The sequence below is a fragment of the Hipposideros armiger genome, unplaced genomic scaffold, assembly GCF_001890085.2.
Source record: "Hipposideros armiger isolate ML-2016 unplaced genomic scaffold, ASM189008v1 scaffold_50, whole genome shotgun sequence".
NCBI lineage: Eukaryota > Metazoa > Chordata > Mammalia > Chiroptera > Hipposideridae > Hipposideros > Hipposideros armiger.
Window position 1 is genome coordinate 3,759,508 of NW_017731400.1, and position 22,468 is coordinate 3,781,975.

The 22,468-nt window shown below is 39.6% G+C and overlaps 1 protein-coding gene across 2 annotated transcripts in view; it reads right to left on the reverse strand.

The window, feature by feature from the left end:
- Positions 1 to 22,468, reverse strand: part of E2F3 (E2F transcription factor 3) — a 77,208-nt gene that overhangs the window by 13,526 nt on the left and 41,214 nt on the right. The window lies entirely within an intron of this gene.

Sequence of the window (22,468 nt, forward strand, 5' to 3'; positions counted from 1 at the left end):
CGACCCTTTAGGACTAGGTTCAGGAGCCGCTTTGCTCATTCATTCATCGATTCAACATATGTGCCAGGCATGGGGCTAGATACTAAGACTATGGCAGGCACTGTGGAACTTAAATTCATTTTTTCCCAGTAAAACTTTGCTGCCTCTCTCCATCTCTGACCTGAGTTGAACCTCCTTCCTTGTGCTCCCCAATACTGTTTATTTGTATGTTAACCCTTATTGGATATAAGTTATTTTACCAATCTTTTTCTCATTTCCTTTAAGGCAGGGACTGTTTCCCATTTATCTTTGTATACCTAGTGCTTGGCATAGAGCCTGAGTTTCTGTAGGTGTCCAATCTCAATCTCTCTCTCTCTGTCTCTCTCTCTCCATATATAAATATAAATATATATTTTCAATGAAAAAGTGATTGAATAGTAACACAACTAGTCACAGACTACAAATGGTCATTCATCAGAGTAACGAATATTGTATACACTTAGTCTTGGGCTTCAACTAGCAGTACTTTCGCCACTTTCGTCGTCAAACCTGGCAAATGAGAAGTCTTCACCTAAGTTTTTGTTTTACTTTCATTTCACTTTAAAAATATCCACTCAGTGTCTTCTATGTACTCGGAACTGGGCTCAGGGAACAAAATAAAGAAGAGAGATGAGTCCCCACCTTCCTCGGGCTTGGAGTCCCAGAGAGAAGACAGACAACTAAAGAAGTAATTGTTGGGCACTAACTAAATGGGTGTGATGGGTATTCAGACAGATGTGGCACCTATCAGACACCCCACATGGCAGTGTTTTTTTAGGCTCATTTTAGGGCAGATTCTTTAATGAAGAGATTCACAATTTCAAAATAACTCCCCATGACACAAAAATGCAAGTAATAACTTATCAGCTGATGACAAATATTCAGCTTCTCTATGGAATGTTATCAGCTAAACTTGTATTGTCCACTACAGTAAGTGGCTAGCCACGCATGGCCCATCTGAACTGATCTGTGCTATAAATTTAAAATATACACTGGACTTTGAAGACTTAGTACAAAAAAGGGTAAAATATCTCAATAATTTTAATACTGATGACATGTTAAAATGATAGTATTTTGGCTTTATAAAATATTAAGTAAGACAGTATTAAATTATTACTCACCTATTTCCTTTTCTCTCTATTTTTTTATTATATGGCTTGCATTTGTGGCACAGACTGTCTTTCTACTGGCTAAATATTACTCTACAGGCCTAGGAATGACCATTTAGAAATTTGTATCCTCAACTTCATTTTCCCCTCCCAAATGTTCTGTCCAGTCTCTGTATGGGCCTGTTGTTTTTGGTTGGCGCAGCAAAATTCCCTCTTTATCAGGAAAAGCTCCCTGATTGTTCTTTGGGAAGTACCCCCTCCCTCTTCCAGCCTAAGTGCACACAGGTGGCTCAGGCCAGGCTAATCATCGTGGTCCATCTTCCCCTTCCCCGCCCCCACAGTGACTAGCCAGGGTGGCACACAACCAAAGATGGGTGAACAAAGGCCAACTCTAGCCATTTTTCTGGAACTACTAGCAAGAAGGGGGTGTGCCTTCCCAGTTAAGTTGATATGCTGGTGGTTGGAAGCGACCTGAGAATGGAGCCTCCAAGGGATAGCAGAGTGGAGAGATGGAGAGAAAGGGTCGGAGGCCACCATTCAAAACTCTGGATCAGGTCGCATACCAGGGGCAACAATTGGTCTTCCCCAGACTTTTCAGTTACATTAGCCAATAAAGTTTCTGTTTTGCTTAAAGCACTTGGAGTTGAGAACCTGAAATAAGTGTTGCAAGTGACAGCCTGCGGGATTAGCTGAGTCAAGGTGGGTTATGGAGCAATGAATGGCACGGCTGCAATGGCACAGGGCTGGCCAGCCTGTGACAGAGTGCCGGGGTGCGTGGGTCACCTCTTCTGGTCTTCAGGAAATTATTACTGATAGAGGCAAGCTTTACCTGAGGCTGGTTTACCTAAAAGTTTAGAATAAGAAAAGAGCTTTGCCACGGAAGTCTTTTATCTTGGTAGAAAGGAAACCAAGAAGATCGAGGGCTGTATTCTCTGCCCCTGCTGAAGTCCACAGAAGGGGGCACATGGGAAAAGGGTTCGGGACCTGGAACACTGTACTGTCCTTGAACCCTTACAATAAAGAACCACCCACTGGTCAGCAGCATGGGGATATATTGGTTTTGCCTCCCCATCCCGGGCTGCTATTTCAAATTGCTTTGAGGCAAAGGCCTGTGGAAGCAGTAAACTGTAGGCTGGGGCAAGTCCTAGACATCTGTTGCTACGAAATTGAGATCGGAACTTTAGGGACTAGGATGAGTCAGGATGTGTGACTTTGGTCACCAAGCACCAAAGTCTAGAGTTCACCAAATCTAAATACGAGACAGGAAATCTACTACATTTTAAAGGCACTTCAATCATCAGATTATTCCTACACTGAGAAAGCAAAGGCCTATGATTCTCACCCTCTAAGAGAACCATCCACTAAGCCTATAAATCTACACCAAAGAGAAATGAGCTGTGAGAGGGTAGAAATCGGGGTGGCCATAGTGACAAGTCATACCTTTATCACTAAGTGCCAGCATTCCTGTCGAGGAGAACATGACAGGCTACAGGAGGGGACCACTCTGTGTCATTTTCCTTTTCCAAATGGTGCTATTGGGTTGCTGTTATCTTTCCTCCCGTTTAGTGAGTGGGGGCTGAACTGGATTTGCGAGGACACAGAGTACTTGCAGGTCTTAGATCTGAGGATGGGCGCAATAATTGGACTCTCCTTTGGGGAAGGGCTAAGAATCTGATATGTGATGGAGCATTATTACTTTATTGCTTACCTTAGCCAATTCAAGCACACATGCTTGGTAAAACAAACCAAGAACTAGATGGGAGGATGTGAGCAGTGCAGGTAGTCTCTGCCTACACCCTCTTGCCCTGGGCTGAGCACCAGGGCAAATGAAAATCTCTGCTCTCGGTTGTCTCAATTTTTGTTTGCTTTTAGTGTGAACATCTTGCTGAACTGAGAGTTATTCTGTTTATAAACAGATCTTCAGATTCCACAGCCCCTACCAGTTGAGCAACTAATCTATCTGGTGCTCAGCAAGAGTCAAGGCTGGCCTTGAGCAATGGATGCTATGTACACCACCCACATGGCACCTTCCTGGAACCTCAGTTCCCACTAGGACCACATTGCTCTGTAATGAAACGGTTGCACTGTTAAGAATTTCTGAAAATGCATATATGAAAACAACAGGATTAATGGCCAGGCAGCCAAGCAGTGGGCTGAGGGGATAGCCATTGTTTCTATCTGCTGCCTGGCATTTGTTGCCCTTATTTTTTTCCTTTGGGGAAGGAACTTCCCCACAGTTTTTAGTGCAGATGGCTTCTATGTCTCTAAGCCTGGGGGCAAAAAAAAAAAAAAAAAGGCCAGACATTGCTCACCATCTTAAGCTGACCCTTCCCATCAAGGTTACAAAGGTAAGTACTGTAATGTGGGCCCACCAATCAGTGCATTCCAGTCCCTGGGGTTTTTGTTGGAAAGTACTGGGTTCTTTTCACTAGGCATTATTAGGCAGTAGGGTGTAAGCCTGGAGCTACCTGGGAACTGATCCAACATAGAAGAAAACAGAGTTAAGAACTGAAGAGACTGAGTCCCAGTACCTTCAAGGGCAGTGGCTAGACACAGCCATACGCCAAAGCAGTCCTACCCTGGACTTTCATTTGTGTGAGCCAACAAACCCCCTTTTCCGTTAGACGATAACTGAGTCAGATTATTATCACTGGCAACCAAGAGTTTTGATAGATACGGCCCTTTAGTATTAACTATAACACAATAAACATTTGAGTGCTTACAATACATCATGCACCATGTTAACTGCTTTCCAAAAGCTTATTATCTCATTTGACACAATCTCACAAGGTAGTTATCATTATCTCCTATTTTATAGGAGAAAATTGAGGTTTAGAGTACGTAAATAACTTTTCTCAGACCCCACAGTCAGTAAGTATGCCTACACCAAAGCCCATGCTTATAACTACTTTATAAAATTAGACTGTGAAACATTTCCACATAAAAATATTTGAAGGGTATATTAAATTGATACCATCGTAGTTTATGATTACACTTAAAGAGTTTTATTTTCATAATTAAAATTTTTTTCCTTTAAATAAATGCACATGGTAATTCAAACAGCACAAATGGCTATACACGGCAAGCAAATCTTTCTTCTACTCTAGAGCCCTAATTCGCTTCCTTAAAAGCAAGCACTATTAAGTTACTTCAATATCCTTTTAGATCCTCTATGTAAATATAAGTAAGTACACATATCATATACACCACTGCACCTTTAGAAAAACTTTTACACAAATGGTAGCAAACCACATATTATTCTAATAACACATCTCAGGGTTAGTTTCCTACCTTATTGTTCAGAGCTGCAGAAAATTGTATTAATTAATATACCATGATTTGTTCACTTAACCAGACACCTACTAACAGACATTCAACATTCCTCTACTATAATCGTTTTCTCAATAAATATTCGTGATGGCATTGTGGGGTAGATAGTACTATGCCCATCCTGCACTGAGGCATAGAAATGAAAGATTCTCTATAGTCTCAAGTTAATATGCTACAGATACCAGAATTTGAACCCAGGTCTGTTCAAATAACTTGTCAGTGACCACAACTTCCCTGGACTGATTGAGAGGCCCCTCCCCTGCTGTCATAGCAACTTCTCAGCTGCCAGGGCTCGATTTTACCATCATAACACATAAGCTCCAGGTTTCCTCACTGGACCAAAAGCTCAGGTCTTTAGCAACTTTATTTCCCCAGAGCCTTGCATATCGTATGCACTCAGTCAACTTGACTTCTTTTGAATGAACCAAGGAATAAATTCCAAAAGTCGCTTGGTAGGTAAACCACAAAGCTTCAACATTACCAACCTATAATGTTTGTAAAGATTTTCAAGAAATATAAACGGGAAAAATTAAAGTTGCAGGAAGATATATATATATATATATATATATATAAAATATGATCCCGTAGGGGTAAAAAATTATGAAACTATAGACCTTCCTATAAAAATTTCCATGTATCCACAGAGGAAAATGTTGGGAAAGATTCACATCAAGTGTTAGTGGGGGTCACTTCTGAGAATTAAAATATGGGATATTGATTTCATGTTTATAATTCTGTAGTATTTGTATTTTTAAAAGTGATCTGTCTACATACACATTAAATTTTTTCCTTTCAACCTAGCAATTCCACTGCTTGGAGTATATTCTGAGAACATTTATGTTGTTCCTAGGGTTTGTCTACTAAAAACAGCACAGCCAGTTTTTTGAATATTTATATTTTTCCACATATGTCTAACATAAATGCCCGGTCTCAGAAGAAAAATTTAATAATTTATTGTACATCTATATAATGGAAAGCTATGCAATTAATGATGCACATTTACACGTTTTTTAAAAGCAGGTGTGAATGGTATTTTTGTAGAAAAATTATATGCATAGGAATGAGGATCTCAGGATACACACTAGTCTGACTATTAATCTTTGGGTGACACAATTACGGTGATTTTATTTTCTTCTTAGCCTTTTATATTTCTAAATCATTTTAAAGTGAGCGTGGGTTACTTGCATAACAAGAAAAACAAAAATCATTTCCATTTGAGGTTCAACAAAACAAGTTTGGTAGTTTATGTTTTAGACTACTGAAAATCTTATATTCCATTCAGTGTGTATGGCTATGGGTTCAACACAAAAGTGGGCTATGCTACAGAAAGGGCACCCCAAGCTTCATGGGGGGAAGGCAAGTGGTGTTCTTATCTACCAGTCAACTGAGCCACAGGAAAAATTAAATCAAGAAAAAGGCACGGCGTGAACACTAAGCTAAACTCCCTTCACCCAGTTAACAGATCTGGGCAAGGGAAAGAAAGAACTATCATATATACATTTTGTCTGAAAGCCAAATACGAGACAGGACATTTTGAACAGACGAAGAAGGGCAATAGAAAAAAATGGAAATTAAATGAAAAAATGAGGACCAGGTTAAGTACATTAGTGAAATAACCCAAAGCCGGGAATCTCCAGCTGGAGTCCAGACTGCGGCTGACTGACTCTCACTCGGATTCTGGCCATCAGGTCAGCGGGTTATGTTAGGGCATGAGGATTTTAAGGAAAAAAAAAAAAAATACCCAGTTTCCAGCTGTGACTACTACATGTTAACTGAACGTGGCTGGCCATTTTTTAATCCATTCAATTATTTATTATCTGCTGTGTACCAGGCCCTGCAGAGGGAGATGACTGCAAAGGTGACATGGTGGTCCCCACTATATAAGAGGGTACAGGGAAACAAGGAACAGAAAATGCATGATCAATACTGCAATGAGCCCACAGCTGGGGACGGGGGTGTGGGGGTGTGTGTGTGGGGGTGGAGATCAGTTAGTGGTGGCCGTGCCTGGGCCAAGTCCTGGGAGGCCAATGGGCTCTGTCTTGCAGAGAAGGGAGTGGAGTTGGGGACTTAGCAGCTGTCCAAGCACCAGCAGAGGCATGGAGATGTGGAAGGGCCCTGGTTGGTGGGCAGGGAGGGACTTGGGTGTAGAGGACGAAGCAGGGGCCAGGTCATGGTGTCTTACACGCTATGCTAGTAACCACACTTCCAGTGTGAACCATTTTCCGAGATGAGATGACCGAAGATGAAGAGCTTCAAGGTCTTCTCCGGCTTTTTAGGCGAGAGGTTAATTCATAATCTAACAGGAGCAGGGTCTCTACGAGCTATTAGGTGAGAAGCCTAATCAGAAACCAAATCATCTCGGAGAACTGAAGAACTGCACAGGCATGCAGAGGGCCCTGACGGAGGCATGTGGGGACAGGAATAGCAAGCGTGCATTTATCTTGGCGGAGATTTCCCCTTCAATCCCACATCCCAGCCACCATCGGTGGGTGAGCAGAATCTCTTCTCTCTGATGTGTCCCTCTGCAAACCCATCTCACTACCTCAGCTAAATGCCCCCACTATTTCTCATTGGATTACTAGAATGGCCCCCAAACTTGGGCCATTTTTCTTCTTTTGATTTTTAAACTACTCATCTAGGGTATTTTAACTTCACTATAAATTGGATTTATTTTTGGAAATCTAACCACATACATATGTTATGTTTCTAAAGGAAAAGGGACCTCAACTCAACTTTTGGAACAGAAACCATTTACTTATGAGCTGGTGACTGCTTTCCTTTCTATATACATTTATTTTGTTTTAAAAAATAACACAATTTAAAAATAAGTAAATACACACAATTTTTTTTTTTTTGTTAAATCCACTAGCTCAGAATGCTTCTAATGGCTACCACCCTAGGGAACCAATTTTGCTATTTCTCTTAGTAGTCCCCTCTGTGTCTCTAACTAAAATACTCTTCCTTGGTTTAGCATTTTTGTTATTTATGTAGACTTCCTTCAATGATATCACACCCACCTCTCTTCTACCCTCTCTCTCAATAGTTACATTATTATTTCTGTTTAAATGAGAAACCAGTGCTCTTTGTATTTTGACTGTACAAATATCATTCACTGCAGAGTCAAATATTATAGCGAGATTGCACTTCCTTTCTAGTACAGCTCTTCTGTTTTCTTCAGAGTTTCCAGTTCTCTTTCCTGCTTGTTGGCACCATTTGCCCTCACAGTATCCTCAACTTTTGCCAACTCTCCATCCTATCAGATATTCTATCAAGTCCCCACTTTTTCTCCTGCCTAAAACTCTCAGGCCTCCTGTTGTCTAGACCCTCGACTAACTGCTCTTCAAGTCTGTCTGTTGCATGGCTGTCATTCTGCAGTTTTCCCTTGCTGTGCGCAGTGTTGAAGTCTGACACTGGTTAAAGTGGACACTTACCCAGTCTCTGAACCTGCCCTGCTGTGGTTAGGAAGTTCCCCACTTTGTCAGTCTTGGTGGGAGGCACAGCCACCTTTATACCACAGAAGCTGAAGACAAGGCCATCATCTAGGTTGGCATAGGCAGACACACCACCCAGGACTTGGAATTTGGAGTCACTCCTGCAAAGAAGCAGGCCGGTGGTGATGGCTGCGAGGAGCGACTAGTGTTGCTTGCTGGACTCTGTGGTTTGACATTTTGGCTGTGGTTCTGGCTATTGATACTTCTTTGTTCCTGTCTGTTCTCCAAGCCTGGTTCTCTAATCTTCCTGACAATTCAGTGAGTTATCCAATATCCTTGCAATAAATTCCTTTTCTGCTTAAGTCAGCCAAAGCTGGTTTCTGTTGCTTGCAAAGGAGTCAGTTTCCTGATGCCACTGTTAAATCGAGTGTTTTCCTGGAACACATCTGAACAATAGTATGGAAGATAAATTTTGCACCTATGTACTTGGAATGTGCATTTCACCTGCACACTTGACAGTTTGGCCAGGTAAAGAATTTAAGGCTGAACACTGGTTGCCCTCAGAACTCTGAAGGCACTGCTCCAGTGGTTTTTATGCCCAGTGTTGATAAGAAACCTGTGGTCACTGATTCTCATTCCTTTGAAGCTATTCAATTTTTAACCTCTGAAAGCTTCCAGGCCTCTCTCACATTCTTGTAAAATTTTATAACACGTATTCAGGTGTGCATCTTTTCTCGTTCAATGCGTGAGGAGCTCATGGCCTCCTAGAAGATAAATGCTTGGTTGGCCTTTAGCTACAAGAAATACTTATGCTGTAAATCATTCCTCTCATTGTCTCTATTTAATCGTTCTGGAATTCCTAGTCCTCTTGGATGAGCCTCTAAAGGTCTTATTTTCTATTTCTTTTTTTTGTTGTTGTTCAACTTGTTCTTATTACATCCAATTTAGCTTCCACTTCATTAAACATTTTTTAAAAACTTAGGCAGCTATATTTTTAATTTTCAAGAACATTTGTTTTTGCTCTCTGATCAATCTATTTTTATAGCATCTTGCTCTTGTTTTATGAATAGGATAGCCTCTCTGACGCCACTAATTATTTCTCTTATTTTCTTTCATTCCCTATTTAATCTGTTTTCTCCAGTCATCTTTTCCTACCATTTAAAAAAACAAATCTTGGGGCCGAGTGGCGCGTTGGTTAAGAGTTGACTTGGAATGCCAGCTCTGAGCAGCAGAGCCCCAGTTCGGATCCCACACGAGGGCCAGTGACGCTGCGCCCTCTACAGCTAAGATGGTGACCAATAGCTCAACCTGGAGCTGGGCTGCCGTGAGTCACCGATGAAGGCGTAGGCTGCAGTGGGGCTGGCCGGCAGCAGGCGTGAGCTTTCATGACCCGCCGTCCAATGGCTGTCGAGCGACTGCCTCACCCAGGAAGAGCGCAATGATAATACCAACATGGGCCAGTGAAACTACGTCCTCCACAACTACACTGAAGAACAAAAGGACAGCAACTTGTCTGTTCCCCTTCCCCAATTCCCCAACGCTGTTCCCTCTCCCAATTCCCCAATAAAATCATAATACACTTGACTGGTGGGGGCGGGGGCTGTATGATTCAAGCTGAGGTAATGCCCTTTAATGCGAGAATGGGACCAATTCATTTATTCTGATAAGATTTCTCAAAAAGTATTTGTCTGGGGAAAAGACTCCTAGATTCTGGACGTTTATTCTGCATAAAGACCGTCACATGATTCCCCTTTCACTCTCGGTTTTGCCATACTTGAGCTTCTGAGGCTCTCCAGAGCAGACTGACACTCTTTGGCCATAGCTTCCCCCACTGTATGTCACAGGTTGTCACTCCTCCATCCACTCCCTGTATTCTAGAATCTGTTAAATCATTTTGCCCACTACAGGCCCCATTCTCATTTTCAATGATTAAAAAAACCCTGTTTACTATCATTTTCAGAGAGTTTCAAGGGGAAGGAGACAAATATGTACGATAGTCTGCCTTTCTGAGCTAGAACTGTCCTTCTAAGTATTTAATTCTCATTTATCAGCAAGTGGTACTGACTATTCACATGTGTAAGGTACTGTGCTAGGCACTTTATATTAGTAAATTAACTCATGTAATAGAGGCAATGGTTTCTTTTGCAAATAGAAGCTGAAGCCCTAATAGCTTTCCTAGCCCCAAATTCAATCTTGATCTTAAAAAGCAAAACTCTCTGAAAACCTTTTACATATTAATTCTATTCATCTATCACCTACCTATCTATACCAAATTAAGAGTAAATGGATAAGAAGCTTCATACAAAGGTTTGATTAATAAAATAAATATGCCTAATGTTACTCTGATGAAAGAAGAGAAAATGAGTAATATTTTTAATAAGAGAAATGCTATGATGACTCTTTATATCTGTGAGTTCACAGTGGCCTTTAAATCAGAGTGGGCAAAATTTTTACTCCCCATACAATATTTAAGCCTTACTATTCCTTTAGAACTCTAGATGTTTTATCACATGCTTTTACAGAAATATAAACAGCAGGGAAAACTGTGCCATTAAACCGCTAACTTATAGATGGTTTTAAATTAATCAACATTACCAAATTCATAATGGGTTTTTCTTTAATTTAAATTATTGCTAACCTTATATATGTAGTTATTGCCCATAAAATGGAATTCAAGAATTCTCTTCAGACATCTGAATGTCAATTTGGAGGTTGGCAAAAGTATTTAAAATATATTCAATGATGGGCAGTTATGAAGCTTAGGATCTAATTCTGCTGCTCAGATGTCTCTCCCAACGGTGTAACTTGTATCTCCCACCAGAGTGCTCTTTAGTTTATCTCTACTTCCTTTTCTGATTCCCAGTTTTTGGACTTAAGGTTTTACATCTCACTTCAATGCCAGTAGAATAAATCGCAAGCTGACAAACATTTTCTGTAAAAGACCAGGTAGTAACTATTTTAGGCCTTGTGGGACATAGATCTGTTGTAGCTACTCAATGTTGCTATTGTAGCAAGGAAGCAGCCAGAGTACATAAATGAATGGGCTTCAATGCATTCCAATAAAACTTTATTTGCAAAATAGGCAGTGGACCAGATCTGGCTTGTATGCCAGTTTGTGAACTCACTGAATAAACAATTATCCTCCGGCAATCTGCAACTGTTTTTATTAAAGGATATTTATACTGTGCATATCAAATACTAAACTTTTATGAAGTGAGAAAGAATCATCTTTTTTGGGTAATGGAATGATGTCTCTGCTACGCTTTGTGTTATATATAAGGACTACACACAAGTATTAAAAATAAAAGCAAACTTAAGTTACCCATTTAAATAGTTGGATCTCATGCCATCCATAGAAAAGAATTAAACACTCAGAGATATTCCTTTTTATGCCCTCAACGACTCATAGCTAAAAAGATGGTTTAAAGATGCAGTGAAGACCTATAAAGAAAGTCTTATTCTGGGTTCGACAGATCAGTTTTAAAGAGTAGCAATTCAACTGTTTCATTACTACTACCAAAAAAATCTTGTCACTAAACTTTCTCCCATTGAGTTATTGTTGACATATCAGGGTAACTGTTCTGAACCTAGTTCACAGAAGCTTACTTCAGAACGTAGTTGCTAAAATGGCTTGCAGCACAGTGCTACACCTTAACTTGCAGAAAAAGAGCACATTTAATTATCACTCCGACTCCAAGGGACAAGGTACTTGGTCCTGGTAGACATAGTTTCACGAACTATCTTCTGGTGCAGGAGCATGAAAAAAGGACTCCAAGAAGTAAGATTACTTTTGGAAGACTTATGAACCTAAGAACTATTGGGTTGTAGGAAAAGTCATGACGCATTTTTGCAACAAAAACCAGGAAAAACACGTCATAACTTTTCCGGCAGCCCAATAATTAAAGAACTTCCTCTTAAAGTAGTAAAATGCTACTTTAAGAAATACAAAGAACTGAAAGCTGACATCTGCTGGTCTTACATCATGTCAGGAATACCCAATATATGACTTGAAATACAGAAAGTGCTGCTTTCCTGCTCACTGAACTTGACTGGCAAACTCAATTCTGGTATTTGGGGGTTGGGAGTTTCCAGGCTGTGGTTTAATAAGGACGAACCTAAGTAGAGGCCAATAAACTCCCTGAATTGAGAAGATGGAGGTAAGGGTCTGTAAAGATCAAGTAACTAGAATTTGGACACACTACTGGAAAGGAGAAAATTGTTCATAGAATGTTGGAAATCTGCAGACGGTCCCTCTTGAGGATTCAGCAGAGTACTAATCAGTGCACGCATGTGAGGAAACTACCCAAGGCCAGGAAAAACAAATACCTAAAAGGAATAGAAAACAGTGCCTAGAGCTTCCCCAAGGTCTGGAATTGTAGGCATCTTGTTCCGACAATTGTTCCTATCAGCCAGACTGAAAAAAAACAAAACAAAACAAAAAACAAACAAACAAAAAACGCTTTTGTAATTCATGAGGCACAGGCTAGAGTACCCAAAAGAGTGTTGTCTCATTTGGTGAGGCAAAATTAGCTCTAGAATAAATACTGCTCTGGTCCCAACTAACAAAGCAAGACCTGAAAGAGAAAACTGTTTCTAAGAAACTTAACTGCACCTCAGAACACAACCCAAGAATAATTACAGGAATACAGAAATGTCCAGCACCCTACATCATCCAACCAAAGATTACCAGGCTCCCAAGGAAGCCTGAAAATATGACCCATATTCAGGAGAAAATTCAATCAGTCAAAATTTACCTAGAACCAACACAAATGTTAAAATTAGTAGACAGGGGCATAGAAAAAAACTAATGTAACTGTATTCCCTGTGCTTAAAAGTTAAGTAGAGAGATAGATGACATAAACCGACAGATTCAAGAAGCTCAATAAATCCCAAACACAAGAAACATGAAAATTATACCAAGGCATGCCACAATCTAATTGTTCAAAATCAGTGACAAAGAGAGAAAATCTTAAAAGCGGCCAGGGGTCAGGGGAATGTTATAAACAGAGAAATAAAAATGAGAGCAGATTTCTCATTATGTAACAATGTAGCAACATCTTTAAAAGTATTGAAAGAAACCATCAAACTAGAATTCCATACCCATCAAGAATATCTTTCAAAAACATTATAAAATCTAAAGGCAAAATAGGGACTTTTCTGAGGATACAAAAGCTGAAAGAATTCTTCACTAGCAGATCCACAGTAGAAGAAATATTAAAAGAAGTTCTTCAAGTAGAAGGAAATGATGTCAGATGGAAATATGGAAACAAAGCAATTACGAGTATCAGAAATGGTAACACATGGGTAAATATGTGAGGATGTCCCCCTTATAGTAAGTTGTACTGTGGAGTCCATAACAAATGTATAAGTAAAATCATGACAGTAATAACAGTGTCCACGAGGGGAGAAATGAAAGAACATTATTATAAGGTAAGTGGTATAATTTTAGCAGACCTAAAGAATGAATAGGAATAAGTGCTAAGAGCCAAGAATAACCAAGACAATTCTGAATAAAAGTGACAAGGTAGTGAGAGGCCCTACCAGATATCCAGACTTTTACTGTAAAATTATAGTAATTAGTGAAATGTGTACTGGCACAGGAATAGGCAAATAGACCAAGAGAACAGAATAGAAAACCCAGAAAGAATTCCACACATACACAGTAATGTCATATATTGCAAATGGGGCCTTGCGGACCACTGGAAAAGGATGGACTATCTAATAAACAGTGCTGGGACAACTGTTTATCTGAGAAGGAAAAAATGTAATTGTAGCCCCCATACCTCAACACACAAATACACAAATTAATTCTAGTCATCAAAAGACCACAATAAAATCATGAAGTCAGGCCAAAAATTAGAAGATATGTGCAATGCAAATAACCTCCTAGGCATTCTTATCCAGAATAGATAAGGAATTAGTAGAAACCAACAAGAAAAGGGCCCAGAACCCAAGAGAAAAATAGCTAAGAGACAGGAATGAGGCAATTCCCAGGAGAAGGTACTAAATGGTCAAAATATTAAAATATACACATTAAAATGAAATAACTTTTTCACACCCATCAGATTGGTAAAAATTGCAAAGTCTGAAAAGACCAAGTGTTGGAAACATGCAAAAACTGTTACAGTTTGCTAAAGGGTGACGGTAGTGATTGTGATGGAACCCCTTTAGAGAAACATTTCATCAATATTTAGTGAAATCCATTAACTTCTCAGTATGCACCATAATTTCTTGCATGTATGCACAAGAAGATGTGAACAAGAATTATAAAGTAGCATTAGATTGGGTCATAGTTATCAACATAAATCACACAAATTAATACTAAGTAAACATTATACCACAGAAGGTACACAGTATCCTTGCATTAAATTTTAAAACATTGAAAACATCATTAAGTAGCATATGTAGCAAAAGTATACATGTATAGCAAAATATAGATGCATAATACATACATAGAAAAGTATGAACAATATAGGGAAATGTAGAGAAAAAAAGGGACCATCCAATTAGGGAAGGAAACAAAATAGTCTTCAACTGCACTGCTAATGTCATTACATAGCGCTCTTCTTTCTACCCATTGTATCTGAAATATTTTATAGTAAATTTACAAAAATAAAAAATGAGTGTAAATCAGCTAGTGGGGGAGAAGGGTGGGTAGTATGTGACCAGCCATTTTGGAAGGTAATATGGCAGTACTATTAATATTTTAAACAGGTATTTCTTTTTTGATCCTACAATTGTACTTCTGGGAATCAATTTATCCTAGAGAAAAACTTTTAAAAGTACATAGACAGGCATGTACAAGGATGTTTGTTCCAGCATTACATTTAACAGAGGAAAATTTAAAAAAACAAAAACAAAAAAACCCTAAATGTCCATTGTCCTTTAATAGGGGAATGGTTAAATGAACCACTCTATAGTGTACGCCCACAGAATAGAACTCTATGTAGCTGCAGTATTCTACGGTGAGATCCATCTGTAGCTTTATGTAGTAAGGAGAAAAGCAAGTCAGAACAACAGTATTTGCAGTATGGTTTCCTATGTAAAAAACAAAATGCACCACTGTTGAAAACACATAGAAAAGACCCAGAAGGAAGTACAGCAATGAGGAAGGAGAAAAGTGTGGTGAAGGAGGCCAGTACACTCTATGCACTTCCGAGAGCAGGTGTGTGAGAATCCATATCCTTGTTAATTCATTTCAAACATTGGTGAAAATAGAATCTACACAGAGAACACACAAGTCAAAACACAAAGCTAAGTGACTAGCAAGATCATGACAAATTTGAGGCATCAGCAGGTAAAGGTAAGCGTGGGGCCAGCTAGGCCATGAGACGTTCTGAGATGGCTGGGTTTTGGGGAGATAGGGTGCGGGGAAGCCTCCATGAAGAATGACAAAGAACAAAATTTAGGGAAAGACTACATGGATGAGAGGAAGGAAGAAGGGAGGGAGGGAGAATGGAGCCTTCAGATTTTAGGATTATTGACCATTTCCATAATACCAGTCTCCACTTCCCTAGTTAGGTAACTCCCAAATGTTCAGAGAGGAAAGTAAATTTTATGCAATGCCTACTGTGCACTTTCATATAGATTATTTTAACTAAGGAAAAGTGGGCCCTCTAAGAAACCTTTAATTTGTGAAGATGAAAAGTTCTTTGTATTTAAAAAATTCAATGCAAACCTAAGAATGTAAATTCTCTGTTACCCTGACTATTCGGAAGCACAATGTTAAACATAATATATTGGTAACAGGAGAATTTCAGAACAGTCTTTTCATCTAATGGTGTAAGTGGTACTTGGTTTTTATAGCCGGTGTCATTGTTCCTGGGATTAATGAGTCTCTTCAGATGATCATACAAGTTCATTCCTCCCACTGGAGCTCTTCCTGGCTTCAGCACTAAAGAGCAAACAACTGTGGAAAATCCTACATAGACCGAAATTCACACACTCCCCAACAGGGAAAATACAGGACTAAACAACTTTTGAGGTGAAAGAATCACCCTGAAACACCCAGACCGGGGCGATGACGGAAGAACCTCCATTATCCTTACTGTTTTTTTCCAGTAATTTCCAAAGAGGTATCCTGTTTCTGGGGGAACAGTTTATAAAAAGGCAATACCCACATAAAAAAAGTAGGTTTACCCCTTTTGTAATAACAGAGTTCTACCGTCAGGCCTACCTGTTTTTGCGAAATCTCCTCGAGTTTAAAGGATACGCGTAGAATGGAATCCTTGGAAAGCGTGTGGAGTCAAGTTAACAGGACAAGGCCTGGCTCTAAGATGAGAACTGAACGAATACATAGGAAATTGTGTTCACTTTTCCAATGCACACAAAAAAGATCTTGAAAGCATCCTCAAAATAAAAGCTATGAAAAATACAGGCTGGAATATTGGGGATGCAATAGCTCTGAAAATATACAAAACTCAATCATGCTAAAACTCTGTGAACACGCTGATAAAGAAAAATGTTCTTTAAATGAGTTTTGGAAAAAATGCTAATGTGTTGTATAGGAAAGGGATGATGATAATGCTAACCTTTATTAATGACAAAGATCAATAACAAATTATAAAGTTTATCAAGGATGTGGATCGATCCGGCAGCTTGATGATTACAGGAAAAGCAAGTTTATTTGAACAGGATTTCCACTCATGTGGTGAATGAGGCCAGGGCCAATGGCGAGTGGCAGGTACAGTGAGGTGGCTGCACTGAGAGCTCGTCTCCTTTTTCACGGGTGGTGTTTTCCTAACCCATTTCTCTCTTCACTACCTCACCTACAAACGGTACCTTACAACAATGCTAGGCACCAGATGTTACCTCAGTAGATGTTTGTTAATTAGGAGACTAAGGATCTCAAAAAGTACTCTGGTTGAACCTGACAATTTGGAGAACAATTTCTCCCTAGTCTATACTTACTAGGCAAAGGGGGTTCGTGAAAAAGAAACACTCTCTTTGCCTCTGTAGCCCCCCCCCCCATATACATCCTCCCACTGGTTCTCAGCCTGCATAGCTCACCTGTGGGCAAAGTGAGTTCACCTGAAATGTATTGCTTTTCTTGATGAATAGCCCGAATAGCTCCAAGTGAGCGTTAAAGAACTCTGCATGAGGTCTTAGCTGAGAATTCACCTAGAGCAGCAGTTTTCAACCTGTGGGTCGCGACCCCTTTGGGGGTCGAATGACCCTTTCACAGGGGTCGCCTAAGACCATCGGAAAACAAAAAGACACTTACATTACGATTCATAACAGTAGCAAAATTAGTTATAGATTAGCAATGAAAATAATTTTATGGTTGGGAGTCACCACAACATGAGGAACTGTATTAAGGGGTCGCGGCATTAGGAAGGTTGAGAACCGCTGGCATAGAGGCTCCTATTACTAGTGTTAACTTTTTTGCAATTAATATTACCATACAAAACAAATACCTGGTTATTGAAAAAAATAACAAATACTTATCTGTGTGATAAGTAAAACTTCATGATCTCTACAAATCAGTTAAAGTTTACAGATCTGAGAATGTTAGAGCTTTATAAAATAAACCAATCCAAAACCTTTAGTTTTATTAAACATATGATTAATGAATTTTGTGATTACCTTGATACTTTTTTCAACTAATAAACTGACATTAATTTTTTACAAAATCTATTTCTATTTATGCTCACACATTGCATTGCTTACTAAAATGTGTGTGTGTGTGTGTGTGTGTGTGTGTGTGTGTGTGTGTGTGTAGCCAGTCCCTTCATTAAAAAGCAAGGAGGAAAGGAAACAGGATCATCTGAACCACAATTTAGGAGAATGCTCTTTACGATGTTCTCAGTTGGTAATTCTTTTTGTCACTTTGCAAAATATAGCTTTAAAAAAATTTTTTAAAGCTGTGAGTGAGACCGGAGAAAAGAAAGCTTGGCCAAGTTAGAGAGTCTTCCTGGGCCTCAGTTTCCTCATTTGTACAAAGTGAACAGAGGGCTAGAAAAATGCCTGTAATGCTTTCCAGGGCCTGAATGCCTGTGAGTGTCTCAGAAGCCTCACCTACTATATAATCAAGTTTACTGCTTTTGTCGCCTTGCGCGAACCATCTTGGAGCAGGATTCCCTGCCCAACTGTGTACTAACTAGAACCTGGCAAACACAAAGTTCACCAGAAATTTTACTAGATTACGGTTATGAGCACAAGGGAAACACCCCTCAAACACCATTATGGAACCCTAAGCAAAAATGTAAGAATACCAAAAGTCTCTTTACTTGTGATTTAGTTTGGAGCCGAACACCCAGCTCTCTCCCCAACTTCTTCAACTGTTACACTTGAGGAGCGGCCCAGCCTCGGCCACGGGATCGGGTCATGAGCTGGATTCTTAAGGGTTTGGTTCTAGAGTTGCCTGGAGTTGTAAAAGGGATGAGATAATTTCTTTCTGTCTTCACCCCATTACAACACTGTTTATGACAAAAGGGCACCCTTGTCAAATCATTTGGGACACCCTACCCCCAGGGCCAATGTGAAAGAATGTCCACTTTATTGTGAGCAGGGCCCTGTCTTCAGGGAAAGCAGGACCTTTAAAAAGTTTTGTACTCAATCCTCATCTCCCCTTTAGCCAACTAGGACTTGCTACAGGGAAAATTGTACAACAGGCTCAACTAATAAAACCACGGACTTCTAGGAGGGATCGTCAAATGCTGCTGTGGATCAAGCAGTATGTGATGGACCAAAGTGGGGAAAGGTGTAAAAAGGACCATAGCTTTCCCAGGAGCCCTCAAAGAGGGCAGAAGCTTCTGGAGGTCCAAGTTTCCAAAGAGAGTTTGAATCAATCTCCTAAATGCATCAAAGCAGAGCCAATGGGAAAGTCTAATTAATACTGACCCTCTGGCACCTTGTCTCTTGCCCTGTAGCCAACAAAATCAGCAGACTGTGACAATGAAATTCAGAGGGTGCAGAAACACATGCTACAACATGGGTTCTTCAAAAGGTGAGCAAGTCAGGCAAAAAGGAGGTGAATTTAAGTTTCAGGCAAGTTGCTATTTAAAATACCTATTTCTTATTCTGATTGTATTTGGCATTTTCAAAACCACATTCCTGCATGTGGTATTTGGTCCCTGTTAGTCTTTTTTGTTCAAACCCAAATCACTTTAACACAAATGCACAAGTCCTGGCTCTCAAACTTGGAAACACACTGAAATCGAGTGGGAAATTTAAAAAATTCTGATGCCTGGGCCCCACTCGTGAGGTAACTGATTACATTACAGGAGTGTGGTCTGCGTGGCATGATTTTAAAAAGGTACCCGGGTGATTCTAAGGTCCAGCAAAGTTTTGGAACCACTGCTCTAAGCTGAATCCTGGATGCCAAGTAGGCTCAGAAGATACCAGTGTTTACGGGAAGCCTGCCTTCACCTGCCAAACATAAGCACAATTACAGTGTGGCTAACAAGTCACCAGAGGTAAATATGATTCTGTTCTGATATCAAATTATTTTTAAAGGCAGAGGGGCAAGGGGCAAGAAGAAACAATGATGCTTTTGTAGTGTAAGACAAGTTTTCCATGCTATAAAACTTCCTAGCATATTACAGAAACCAGTTTTGCTGGTTTTTTATTATATGACAAAGGGAAGCACTGACCCAATCGGCAGAATTTTGGATGTAAGATGTACTAGTCCACAGCACTAGTGAGGTATCTTTGCAACTCCTGGAATAACCCAGAGAAGTTTTCTACTCTAAGAACACCACCGTGAAAGAACAGACATTGCCATTTCCGGCTAGTCTTTACATTGTTCCACGTCAAGAAGATAAGGACCACCTCTATCCACCTAGTCCTGGAGGGAAGCACTCCAAGTTTCCCATTTCCATTAAGAGATTAAGTATAACTTGTAAAGTCATGAGTCTCAAACTTGAGCATGCTCAGAATTTACCTGGGGGGCCAGTTAAATGCAGGTTGTTGAGGCCCCCACCACGCTGGGTCTCTGATTCTACGGGCCCAGGATGGGAAATTCTGGCAAGTTCCCAGGTGATGCTACGGCTGCTGGTGTGGGGACCAAACTGTGAGAACCACAGCTCTCAGGGCTCGCCACAGGCATGCTCCTTGAGTAACTACAAAGGTTTCTAACCTGCTTGAGGCTTTGTGATAGAGACAAATTATTCTGAGTGAAACGAGACACTGTCTTAAGAGAAATCTTGAGATTTTATGTCACGAGGCAAAATTTTATCATTACTCTAGAGAGGAACAGATGGATTCAGTTAACTTCATTCATTCACTCACGAGTAAACATTACCCTTAGAGGAGAAAGCAGAAGAGCTTCCTGAAGTTAAAAGAGAAGGACCTAAAAACACTGCCCCCTCCCAAAATCTCTGACCCATGGTTTCTTGTCTCATGAGGAAATAGTGGCTATTTTTCATTTATGAAATGTTTATTTTATAATGTGGCATTTAAATGGGGGTAAAGGTGGGCTTTTTAATGAATTGAGTAACATCTGGAAAAAAATAAAGTTGAATTGACTCTGTACTTTACAGGAGAGTAGGATAAACGTCAAATGGAGCAAATATTTAAATGTAAAAAAACAAATTCTTCAACAAAAAAAAAAAGGGGGGGAGGTTACTTTCTGCATGTGTGCGTGGAAGGGGTATAGTGGAAAATGCTTTCTTTGACTCAAAATCTGGAAGCCCTAAGAGGAAGAATGGAAAAAACATGCGATGTGAAAATTAACTTCTGTGTGAGGCAAACAAAAAACTTCAAAGACTAAAGAAAATGCTAACCTAAGAAAAATACTTGGAGATCATATTATGGACTTAGGGCTAATTAATCTATTACTAAAGGGCCCTACCAATCAATAAGAAAAAGACCAACAACGCAATGGAAAAGCAAGTAAACTACAGGAACATAGTTTGCCAAAAATACAAACAAACAAAAAAACAAGTGGCCTTTAAACGTATGAGAAGATGTCCAACTTCACACTTTTTAAAAATGGTGTGCAAATTTAAACCATATCGAGATATTATATTTTGCATATCAGATTGGCAAACATCCCAAAGTGTAATAACCCGCTTAAGGTTGAAGCTCTCCTAAGTTGTTGGTAGGAGCGCAGAATGAAACAAGCCCTAATGAAGTCAACAGGCGCTCTCACAAATACATATGCACATATACTCTGGTTGAAATGCTAATCCTCCCTGTAGGAAATACCCTGCAGATACGCCTGCACAGGTATGAAGTGATGCACATGCAACTGTGTCATAATAGCAGAAGACTGAGTCTCTAAGAGCCAAAAAAAAGGGGCAAAGAATCTAAGAGCCTATTCACAATAACTATGACACATTCATACAATGGAATATTATACAGCTCGAAAAAATATAAGGCAGTTCTATATGTTCTGATATAAGCTTATTAAAGTATATCATTAAATGTAAAAACAAGGTACAGAATAACATATAGGTGTCATCTTTTCTAAGAAAGAACAAAGAAAAAAAATAAATTTAATTTTTGAATTTTCATGAACAGTGGAAGAATTTACAAGACACTAATGGAAATGGCAACCGGTAAAAAGCACAGGAGGGCGGGGTGGACAGGAACTGGCCTAAGAGCAAGATTTTCAAGTATACTTTTTTTTTAACACTTCCTTGGGAATAGTTATTAAAATCAAATTGCAGAACTATGTGAAAAATGAGAAAACTTTGGTATATCCGAACATTTTTTTCCTGTAGATGTTTGCAACACAATTCAAAGCCAAATTAAAAAAGAAAAATAGTACTTAGTAAATATGAGTCAAGCGATAGGGCTCAGCCAAAGTTACTGACCTCCAAACCAGATATTAGATGGCAAAGTCCACTCTGCAGGCAAGGGCTTTTCAGAACGTTTACTACAGCAGGTCTCTGAAGACGAAAGAAGCCAGGCTTTTAGTTTTACTGGATCATTCAATTTCTATAAATACTCTCTTCCAATTAAGCCAAATGAATTTACATTTCTTTGCAGCCCAGGCTTTTAAGAGAAGCTCAGATGTCTGCCATAGGTTTTTTCACTCTGTGGCAATCTCTCCCACCCTTGTTTTAATAAACAATTAACATATGCACCTAATTACAGACTTCAGGGACATAAAATTCCCCAGATCAGACAAGAAATACAATCTACTTTTCCCCTACCTCTCAAACCTGTATTATATCTAACTCAAAACGAGGAGACACTTTAGGTATGGTACAAAGAACCCCACATGCAGTATACAAATAAGTCATAGTAACCAAGGGGTTTGGTATCGCCACGGCTACCTGAAGAGATGCCAATTCTTACAAGTTCTCTAACAGATCATATTTTAAAATCATCCCCTATGTTCAGATGGCTGTTACTAAAAAAATTATAAAAATTTAATATAAACTTCATAAAAATGTTATAGAATTAAAAAAATAACCACAGATACATTTAACTTACTCTGGGTACATGCCAAGGTACCCGAATTACATTTCTATGATCGTCATGTATCAATGAAAGAAAACAAGTCGGCCGATCCCTCCCGTATGGACTCTCTATGCCAGGAATTTACAGGAGGGTATTTACCAGTAAGCACAAGAACACGCCAGTCTGCACAGTGCTCCTTGGAGAGCTCATTATCATTTCTCTGGAGAT